The 11,077-nt window shown below is 51.0% G+C and overlaps 1 protein-coding gene and 2 long non-coding RNA genes across 3 annotated transcripts in view; 1 reads left to right on the top strand and 2 right to left on the bottom strand.

Annotated features, from left to right (window-relative positions):
• Nucleotides 1–3,020, bottom strand: part of LOC309649495 — a 151,833-nt gene extending 148,813 nt beyond the window's left edge. The window contains exon 1 of the long non-coding RNA XR_014257152.1: nucleotides 13–3,020. This is a non-coding gene — a long non-coding RNA (uncharacterized lncRNA). The remainder of the gene's footprint in view (nucleotides 1–12) is intronic.
• Nucleotides 1–11,077, top strand: part of LOC309649477 (uncharacterized protein) — a 664,470-nt gene that overhangs the window by 306,753 nt on the left and 346,640 nt on the right. The window contains exon 5 of the mRNA XM_082439534.1: nucleotides 7,986–8,066. The gene's annotated coding sequence lies outside the window, so the exon portion shown is untranslated. The remainder of the gene's footprint in view (nucleotides 1–7,985; nucleotides 8,067–11,077) is intronic.
• The window catches only part of LOC309649497, a 431,245-nt gene that overhangs the window by 190,768 nt on the left and 229,400 nt on the right, over nucleotides 1–11,077 (bottom strand). The window lies entirely within an intron of this gene.

The following is an 11,077-nucleotide window of genomic DNA, read 5'->3' as shown; positions in this document are numbered from 1 at the left end:
GTTCAGGGGCACAGAGACCACCCACCTACCTCCCATGGTCCATGGCGCGTGGTGGGTTGCTGGATTCCTACGGATCTGGCTGGGTGGTGGGGTTGGGTTGGGGGCGGATAAAGTGCAGTATTCCAGAAAATGAGCAGCCTGTGAAGGAAGCAACCCTGACCTGAAATTCTATCAGTCTCATTTCAAGATTTCAGCTCCTTTCCCCACTCACTTTGAGGCCTTGGGAAACACGACCTCATCTGTAAAACAAGCTGTCGAGTCTGGAGGAATTTAAAGGACACTTAGAGGTGGCTGGAAATGATTCTCTGGAGTGCTTCCTACTGGGACAAACGGCAGAGGACAGAGAAGGGTCCAGCCCTTGACAGCAGGAAGTCTTGATTTTAGTCTAGGCTTTGCCCTAAGCCTGACCTTGGAGCAGCGTCTGTCTTGCTCACCCGGGTAGCTTGGTCCCTTGGAGGGTGTCTGGTGTGGATAGTCCTGCAATATACCTAACCTTCGTGTTTGTTCTTGTTGGATGGATTGACCTCTTTTTTTTTAATTAAAAAATATTTTTTTTCTTAAAAATTTTTTAATTAAAAAATTTTTTTAATTAAAAAAATTGTTTAAATTAAAAAAATTTTTTAAATTAAAAACATTTTTTATTTTTTGGCTGCGTCGGGTCTTAGTTGTGGCACACGGGATCTTCATTGAGGCATGCGGGATCTTTCGTTGGGGCGTGCGTGTGGACTCTTCCTTGCGGCACATGGTCTTCTCTAGTTGTGGCACGAGGGCTCCAGGGTGGGTGGGCTCTGTAGTTTGCGGCATAAGGGCTCTCTCGCTGAGGCTCGCAGGCTCAGTAGTTGTGGCGCGCGGGCTTAGTTGCCCCACAGCATGTGGGATCTTAGGTCCCTGATCAGGGATCGAACCCGAGTCCCCTGCATTGTAAGGCGGATTCTTTACCACTGGACCACCAGGGAAGTCCCTGAATTGACCTCTTGAAACTCCTTGGGATCCAGTGTTCTTACCGGTAAAATTGGGACAAGGAAGGATGGAGATGTAAGGCAAGCACTGGCTTCAGTACCTGGCTCCAGGTCAGTGCTTAAGGCTGAGTTGCCATGGTCATTGCTTGATGCCGGGCTGTCTGCGTCCGGGAGAAGGCTCTTCCTGCTTTCTCAATTCTGGGTTCCTGGCTGATGAGCAGAGCTGAGAGCCACTGAGTGCCTGCTCTGTGCCCTGCACGCGGCGTGTGCTGTCACATTTCATCGTCATGGCCGCTCCCTGAGGCAGAATCGTCACCATCCCCAGGTTTCACACGAAGCAGGTGGCCCCCGGGGCAGGTCAAGATTTCTGTGAGGTCACATGGTTAGGAAGTAGCCAAACCAGGTTTCAAACTCCAGGTCGGCCTGACTCTAAAGTGGGTGCTTTTTCCACTGCTCCCCACCACCTCTCTGGATGGGGGCTGTTTGACTTACCTGCCAAAGTCCATCCACTCACCTGACGTAGGAGCCATCCTTGGTGTGACCAGAGTGGGCATCCCAGGGCCCTTGGGATCCCCTTATCCCAAACAGGGGGTCTTTGCTACCCACTTTGGCATTCCCTGGCAGACAGTATGGGTCAGGCTGATGGCTTTTGGCAGAGAAATAACCACAGCATCGTTACAGACTCCAACTGTATTTGATCCAGTGGCTAATGGGGTCATTAGCAGAGAAGAGTAATTGTAGGTGTCCCTTGACCCTGATGGTTGCTGCCAGATCAATGGCCGTTTATCATCCTTCGGCTTCCTGCCTAGGGTGCAGGCAGTGGCATCAGAGTGGTCCTGGCATCCATTCCTGGGAAGGTGAACACGCTTCATAACCATCCCTGATGCTAGTTGATGCCCTCTGGGGTCCTCCTGTGGTAGGAGCTTACAGCTGCCTGGGCCTCTGGCCAGAAATGGGCCCCAGTAGCTCAGTATTCTCAGCATGTGACGGGCCGGGCCCTGGGGGCACACGGGAGATGGCATGTTTGGTCCCGAAAGGCAGCCAGCAAGTCTTCTTGAAACAGCACTAGCTAGACAGGATCAATTTCCCATTGACTTTCAGCCCCATCTCAGACACAGTGTAATTCTTGGCTGAGGGTTTATAAAGGCCATTGAGTGTCTTATAAAAGATTTAAACACTTGCCTTGTGGCATGTGGGAGCTCTATCTATCACACGATGCCTTTTTGACAATTTGAGGGGGTAGCATTGAGTTGGGAGAGGGGTCTTTGGTATTCCCACAGCAGGTGTGGCTCAGTCAGTGCCGCCTGGACCTGGCTGGACAGAAATGTGAATGGGTCAGTAGAAGGACCCTCCTAACACGTCACCCAGAGGGCTCTTCCCCACAGGGAGTCAGGCTCCCCTTGCTCCAGTTTGCAAACAAATCACATTGGACACAAGATAATCCTTCTACAGGATAAGCGTGGCCTCTACTGGAACCAAGGGCACACAACTGGGATGTGATTGGAACCAGAGGCATATTTATCTCACACAAAGGATGTTCTAGATAACACCTGGAACGATCATGATGACCCTTTGCACTTGGTTAGTCCCACTCTGTAAGGCGTGTCCTATCCATTCTCTTTTTAACTCACAGAATAACTCTGGAAGGTAGGTGGAGCCAAGATTGTCATATTTATCTTATAGATGGGGAAACTGAGTTTCAAAGAGGTTAAGTGTGTATTCGACCAAGATAATCTCAATTTTCAGGCAAAGCAGTACTTTCCAACTTATCTTTCTCCTACCCTTCCGCTGCGGACTCTCTCCGTCCATCCGCTCTGTAGCCAGCCACGCGGTGCTTCCTAGGGAAAACGAGAGGAAAGGGATGTTAGGAATCCTATCCTGAAAGAGCTCAGTCCAGTGGGTTATGTAGACAGGGAGTTGGGAAATTGCATTTCAGTGTGTTTTGTGCTATATTGGCTTTATGGTCAAGGAAAATGGGAGCAGAGGAAATGGGCTGGTCAGAGCTCTGGGAGGGCGGTCAGGAGGGTCGGTGGTCAGTCAGGTATGGCACCAGAGCACAGGCACGGCGCGGTCAGGAGGGTCGGTGGTCAGTCAGGTATGGCACCAGAGCACAGGCACGGCGCGGCCAGGAGGGTCGGTGGTCAGTCAGGTATGGCACCAGAGCACAGGCACGGCGCGGTCAGGAGGGTCGGTGGTCAGTCAGGTATGGCACCAGAGCACAGGCACGGCGCGGTCAGGAGGGTCGGTGGTCAGTCAGGTATGGCGCCAGAGCACAGGCACGGCGCGGTCAGGAGGGTCGGTGGTCAGTCAGGTATGGCGCCAGAGCACAGGCACGGCGCGGTCAGGAGGGTCGGTGGTCAGTCAGGTATGGCGCCAGAGCACAGGCACGGCGCGGTCAGGAGGGTCGGTGGTCAGTCAGGTATGGCGCCAGAGCACAGGCACGGCGCGGTCAGGAGGGTCGGTGGTCAGTCAGGTATGGCGCCAGAGCACAGGCACGGCGCGGTCAGGAGGGTCGGTGGTCAGTCAGGTATGGCACCAGAGCACAGGCACGGCGCGGTCAGGAGGGTCGGTGGTCAGTCAGGTATGGCGCCAGAGCACAGGCACGGCGCGGTCAGGAGGGTCGGTGGTCAGTCAGGTATGGCACCAGAGCACAGGCACGGCGCTGACGCACGAGAGCGCCCAGCTTGCTCGGGGAATTGCGCCAGTGACGTTTCAGAGAAAAGACTCGTGAGGTGCAGGGCAGGGACTGACAGAGGAGCATAGCCTGGCCTCCTTATCCCCTCTGATGGCATCTCCCCCTCCTCTCCCTCTTGTTCAATTTCTTTTGCCCACACTGGCCTCCGTGCTGTTTCCCCAACACATCTCAGGGCCTTTGCACTGGCTCCTCCCACTGCCTGGCCTGGTCTTCCTCTGGATATCCTTGAGACCCACAACCTCACCTGCTTCAAGTCTTTGCTCCAATGTCCTTTTCTCAGTTAGGGTGATTCTGACCACCCAGTTGACACTTGTCACTCCTCCCGCACTCTAGACTTCCTTTCTTCATCCAACATCTTCTTTTTTCCACAGCACTTACCACCTCCTAAATTATGCACAGTAATTTATGCATTTATTATGATTATTGCTTATGTTTTCTCCATCATCTAGAATGTGAGCTCCATGGAGGCAGGAGTCATTGTTTCTGATTTATCCCAAGTGCCTAGAACAGTGCCCGTCATGGAGTAGCTACTCAATGAATGTTTGTTGAGTAGATGAATTAATGAATGATTGGCCTTCAGTGGTTAGCACGCTGAAGGGTTGGGATTCAGGGTTGTAAATAATGGGGGGCCTGGGATTTACTGTGGACAATGGAACTGAAGGAGGTTAAGCAGAGGAGTTCTGTGGTTATAGTTTGTCTTAGAGGGGCCTCTCCAAAGGCCTGGAGTGATTATGAGGAGGGGCAGATGGGGGTCGGGGGGGATTGGGGAGACATGATCCAGATGAGGGATGAGGAGGTCCTGGGCCCAGGTGGGGAGGGCGGGGACAGGGGGACAGGGGGACAGCTCATGGGGATTGGACAAACTTGGCTCTATGGACTGCTTGGAAAGCAGGACTGAAGTTGATTCTTCAACTTGAGGTTGAGTGACTGGGTGGAGAATCTAGTCATTCATTGACTCTGAGACCACAACTGGGGGAAAGCACATCAAGCAAGGTGTGTGTGTGTGTGTGTGTGTGTGTGTGTGTGTGTGTGTGTGTGTGTGTGTGTGTGTGTGTGTGTGTGTGTGTGTGTGTGTGTGTGTGTGTGTGTGTGTGTGTGTGTGTGTGTGTGTGTGTGTGTGTGTGTGTTGGCAAGGTAGGTGTCTCCATCATGCTGGGCTGCAGGCTGTGCCGACCACGTCAGGGCACTGTGCATTGGCTTGGATGTTGGGAGTCACTTAGCATGGAGCTGGTTGGGCCACCAGAGACCTGGAGTGATGTGGAATTATTAACTGGCTCAGTAGAAAGATGGTGGGGTAAAAAATCAGAGTGGTTATCTGACTGCCTTCTACTTGGTGTTCTAGGGTGGGACCAGATGCTCTGGTGAAAACACTTTCTCAGAGAGGAATTCAGTGCTTGTTAAGTCAGAGCAAGGAGTGCAGAGCCATTTCCTGTGGGGCTGAGCTCGGAGGCTGAGCGCGTCCTGCTTCCTCCTTTATCCTGAGCTCCCTGTGCTGGGGGCATCCGTCCCTACTCCTCTTTCTAGAGGCTCCTCCACCATCTCCTCCTCATCACGCATCTGTGTGGTTGCCAGTGGTCCAGAGGTCTTCGTACCCATCACAGCCTCTGTGCTGACATACATGTGACCCAGCTCCTAAGGGGCTTCTCATATTGGACCATGTGGACCCTGGGGTCCTATGGGCGACACCCCGCTCCACAGTGGCAAGAGACCAGGTTTCGGTCCCAATTCTGCTACAGACACTGGACATGGGACCCAAGGAAAATCCCTTTCCTTGTAGAATTTCAGGGTCCTCCTCTGGAAAGGAGCATAGTAATGACTGCCCCGTCTATCTAGGTCAGAGTTCTGGAATCTGAGGGCTGAGGATTGGAACAGTTGGGCCTGCAGTGGGCAGGGAGAAGGACGCTTTGGTCCTGGACTTGCAAATATCACACGAGATAACATCCGGTTCTTAAGAAAGTTGCCTCTTACAGCATATTCTCTGTTAAGTGGTGCCTTCTGTAGTAGGAGAGCCGTCTCAAGAAATAACCACATAAAATTTGTTCCTGGAAAGGATATTTCCATTATGCTATAAATGTATTCCAATTTGGGCCGCATTTGATGAATTTCCTCTGAAAGTTTAAAAAAACTTTTCTCTTCTACTAAGAGCATTGTTTTCAGAAGAGGGGAATGAATGTGTGCCCTGACAGAGGGGAGCTCATGTCCACTTAAATTCCCAGTCACCGTCCTTCAGTTAGCCCTTATGAAGGCCGTGTTCACTGCTGCCACATCATCCTGGTACACCACGCATAGGAGAGCAGGTTTTGCCCCTAGAGGCAGTGGGAAGCATTTTAGAATGGCGGGTCAGGAGAGTAACATTCCTATTTTCCCTCTTAGCTTGGAGTAGAGGCTGGATTGGGATGTGCATGAATTAAATATCTTTGGGCAAATTTGGAAATCCAGAACACACCCCTGCTAGTGGGCTGGAGAGTTGGGAAAGATTTAAAAGCTATTAAGCGGGCAGGGTCAGAGTTGATCGAACTTTAATTTACTAGATGGGAGAAGGAAAGAAGAGAAGGCGGTCAAGTGCAACTCCACGTTTGTTATTGACCTTCTTCGAGTAATTTCTCGGGAAGCCAGACTGCAGAGGCAGCGAAGGTGAAGGAGCAGAGTGAAGAGTGTAGACAGCTCTGTGGAGAAGCTTGTCTGTATGAAGGGGCTGGAGGGGGAGAGAGAGTTGAGGGAGATTTTTCTTCTCTTTTTAAGGTTTGGGAAGCCTGGGCATATTTATATGCTGAGGGGAGGGGTCTTTGGTGAGGGGAAGCCTGGACGCACAGAATACAGAAGTGGAAACTGATGGGCAAGACTCGCGAGTGATGCTTGGTACAGAGGAAAGTGGAAGCAGGCACATCTTCCCCCAAGGAGGAGGACATGGTAAAAAGAGATGCGGGGGCTTCTAAATCTGTGGGCAGGACTTCCCTGGTGGCGCAGTGGTTAAGAATCCACCTGCCAATGCAGGGGACACGGGTTCGAGCCCTGGTCCAGGAAGATCCCACATGCCACGGAGCAACTAAGCCCGTGTGCCACAACTACTGAGCTTGAACTCAGGAGCCCGCAAGCCACAACTACTGAAGCCCGTGTGCCACAACTACCGAGCCTGCGCCCTAGAGCCTGCGAGCCACAACTACTGAAGTCCGCATGCCCAGAGCCTGTGCTCCGCAACAAGAGAAGCCACTGCAATGAGAAGCCCGCGTACCGCAATGAAGAGTAGCCCCCCCCACCACAACTAGAGAAAGCCCGCGTGCAGCAACGAAGACCCAACACAGCCAAAAATAAATAAACAAAATTGATTCTAAATAAATGAATAAATAAATAAATAAATAAATTTGTGGGCAGTGAAACAAAACATTGAGGGAGTTTATACCTAATCCCTCTATTACCACTTGGGAGTAGGAAGCCAGGTGCTGTGCTGTGGGACTTGAGAACAGTGGAGCAGCTCTCCTTAGAGTGATGGAGGGGGTTGGCCTGGGAACCAAGGTGTGTTGATGCCACAGCTGGGATGGGGGCCAGGATAGGGTGTGGCTGGGTCATGACCTCCAGGGTGAGGAGGGGCCCAGCGGGGCAGCACCAGGGGCAGATGTTTGGTTTAACCCATGGTTGGGTTCTTCTGGGGCATGTAACAGAGGCACTGAGGAGCAAGGACCCAGAGGATGGTTGACGTGATGGATCATAAGAATGGAATGAAGAGAGCTTCCCTGGTGGTGCAGTGGTTTAGAATCCGCCTGCCAATGCAGGGGACACGGGTTCAAGCCCTAGTCTGGGAAGATCCCACATACCACGGAACAACTGAGTCCGTGCACCACAACTACTGCACCTGCGCTCTAGAGCCTGCGCTCTTGAGCCGGCGCTCCGCAACAAGAGAAGCCACTGCAATGAGAAGCCAGTGCACCGCAGCAAAGAGTAGCCCCTGCTCGCCTCAACTAGAGAAAAGCCCGGGTGCAGCAACAAAGACCCAGTGCAGCCAAATATAAAATAAATAAATTTAAAAAAAAGAATGGAATGAAGAGAAGGGTTAAGCGGGGAGGTTGAGGTGCTCAAGGTGAACCACTCGAGGGACCGGACATCATGATAAGGCCAGACAGAAGACGGCAGGTGATTGAGGGAGCTGAAAAGACATAGGCTGTGGTCAGATGTTACATTTTAAGATTTCAGAGCCAGAAACTTTGTGAGTGACCTTAAGATCCTGGGTATGGCAGCTGATGTGGAGGTAAAAATGGTCACCGGCATGTCAAACACAGCATAAATGCTTTGGGTGGATTTTCTCATGAAATCTCATAACGATCCCTATTTTACAGAGGAGAAGCTGAGGCACGGAGGGAAGAAGCAGCTTGATCGAGGAGCCACAACAAGTCATTGCTGGAGGCTGGGATGTGAAGGTAGGTGATCTTTTCCACTCTCAACCGCTATGCGTAACACCCTGATGGCCGTTGGCTGAGTCAACTCTGTGCACGTGCGTGATACTGTCCCCCAGGATTATGGCTGGTTGGGGTGGGGAGGAAGATGATAAAACAGGGGCTGAGTCTTCTGTGAAACGTTGACCTGTTCCCAAATGACCGCTGAAGCGTCACTCTGCCCCACCAGCTCCACCACCATCCATACTGGCCAAGTCAGCTCTGGGCTTCAGAGGGCTGATAAGCTTCCTGTGGGGTGTATTACTCAGCCTTGTGGGGGGCACTCAGCTTTCTGGTGCCGAGGCTCTGTGTCTGGTAACTAACTGGAGGCCAGCCCCGGCACAGGATTCAAGTCACAGCCATCAGTGGTTAGAATTGGAGCAGGGGAGGGAACAGCCTTGAAGTGCACTGCTGCTATTACGGAGGGGAGTGTCTCCCACAGGAGAAGCACAGCTGAGCAGGGTGTGCGTTCATCTGGGGGAGTGGGTGGCTTCTGTGGTCTCTACCACACTCCCTCATCAGGCCAAGATGTAGAGTCTCCCTGGGGCCATATTTTCCAAGAGGTGTCGGTGGGTGCCCCAGATGCATTTCACATCATGTGGTCACTTTCTTTGGAATAATCCTCCTGGCGCATTCTGGATCCAGGCGAATGATATGGAGAATACTCTGGTTGTTCATCAACTTCGTCCAGTTATCTCAGTTGGTTCTTTTTTTCCCTCGTTCTAGTTGAAAGCCTTTTTCCTCTCTGTTTATCCCATCATTTAAGAGCACAGCGTGGGGCGGTAGAAATATCTGTATTCACTTGTTTATTTGGCAGCTATTCTTTGAATCCTTCAAAAAATACATGGAACATGGGTTTTGGAAAAAGGTGGGCCTGGGTTTAAATCCTAGTTGTGCTATCCTTGTGGGCAGGGGCCACATCGTGGTATACTTTGGATGTCACAAATGAGCTGTTTTTAGCCTGTAAATGATAGGGGCGCTCTGTGGCCATGGGAGAGTTGCTTACACTCTCGGACCCTCAGTTTCCTTTTCTTTGCCCTGGGCTTTTGTAACAACTTGGCACACTGTTCACGAGAAAGCGTGGAGAAAATATCAGTAAAAGCTCAGCACTGTGCCTGGCATATGCATCCAAACCTGTTGATTCCTCCTCTCCTAGATCCCATATATTTTTTAACTGACAGGGAAATGCCATTTCCCCGGAAGAACTGGTGTGCTGGTTGCATTGCACTGGCCTGCAGGGTTGCATTTGTTGTGCCTGCGTGGTGGGCGCCACGTTGACGCTGATGGCAAAGGTCATTGCAGCCATGGGTGCCTGTCAGTCCAATTAACCCAGCTGAAAGATGGCATTTTGGATGGAGCAGAAAGAGAGCTGTTAAGAGCTCATTTCAGAGCTCACTGCTTCAGTTCCTAGCAGCAAAGCTCTACCCCCCTCCTCCCCCTAGTTCTGCTGGTCTGGAACAGGCCTGGTCAGGGGATGTGGTGGGATCTGCTTGGCCGGCATTTGCACAATAATCCTGGATGCTGGGATTGAACTAGGTGTGATATAGTCCGTGATGCCTTACAGTTTAGGAAACTGCAATTGCATTCTTCACACCAGATACATTTTCCAGATGATCCAAGCCTTTTCTCTGCTGGCAGCTTCCATTTCAGCATTTCTAGACCTGGAATAAGGCCATGGGCGCCAAGGGGGCCCGTGCCCGCTTTGGCTTTGCGGGAAGTCAGTATTCTGTCTTGGCCTTGCCGGCCATTTGAGCTTGGATGTTGTATCATCGAGCTGCATGTCATGTTTCTTCTCGCACATGGCGTGACATTTGTTCAAACGGAAGAGGCGCTGTGGTTCTGGGGAAAGTGATGCTGCCTGGGTTGATGCCTGGCTTTCAGGCTCTCTGAGTCTCTGTTAGGCCAACTCCACTCAGTGCTTGTGAAGTCCAACCGCACAAACGAGTGTGAAGACGCCAGGAGCGATGCAAAGAGCTCTGTAGATATCACTGTTTTATTTATGATTATCCTTCAATTTATAGACCCATACCTACATTTTGGTGATAGGCTACGAGAATGTCACAGCTTATTTGTCAAAATACCATTAATCTCTCAGGCACCTAATAGAGGAGTAAAAATGGCTTAATATTTACACGCTCATTATTTACCTTTAAATGCAGGATTTGGTTGGTCTGGTCAGGTGAGCTGCGGATGAGAGGGAGGTTTTGAGAATCTATTTACAGGCTTTTTTTCTTTTCTTTTTAATTTTGTTTAAAAAGTCAATGCATCATCCTCAAAGACTTTAAGGGAAATTAAGTGAATGAAGTTCCCAATCTTATCAATGTTAATTAAAAAAACAACGCCCGAACTGTCAGATTTGATGCACTAGGACCAGTAGGAAAAGTCAGTGATGGGGCTTCAGAGTGGAAGCTGATAATTACCAAGGTCCCCCTTCTCCCTTGTCTCTGCCCACCCACAGCAGCACCCTCAGCCTGGACCCTGTATCCTCGCTGCATCCTCCTCTCCTCAAGAATCTGTCATGGCTCCCTATCGCCCCATCGGTCCTCCAGGGTCTGGATCGTGCCCTCACTCGTCGACACTTTTCCCCCGGTTTTCTCCCGCTCATTATCTGTGTTCTGGTGTTTCTGTACTACATCCTCTTCAAGATTTACTGTCAACTTGCATGTTCATTTTTGTAAGACTAGCAACTCTGAGGTGCACCTCTGGCAGAGCGCTGCCAGCGTCGAGCCGTTCCATGCCATTTCTCCTACAAGAATGACCTACCTTCTAAATATTACTCAGTGCCAGCCCCACTTTCTGCAGAGATTTGTCCTAAATAGTCCAGAGAGGAGGATCACGCCCCTTTAGGTAATTCATTGTACCAACTCACAGCCCGTTGGAAAATTCTCAGAGTGAGTTGCTTTAGAAGACAGTGGGATTCTAGTAACTATGTCCCAACAGATCCCCGTTAGGAACAACTGCCCCTCTTAGTAACCTTCGTTTGGCCACTACATGCA

The sequence above is a fragment of the Balaenoptera physalus genome (genome assembly GCF_965194825.1).
Source record: "Balaenoptera physalus genome assembly, chromosome: 19".
Lineage (NCBI taxonomy): Eukaryota > Metazoa > Chordata > Mammalia > Artiodactyla > Balaenopteridae > Balaenoptera > Balaenoptera physalus.
The sequence above is the reverse complement of the archived record's forward strand: the minus strand, read 5'-3'. Positions and strand labels throughout refer to the sequence as shown.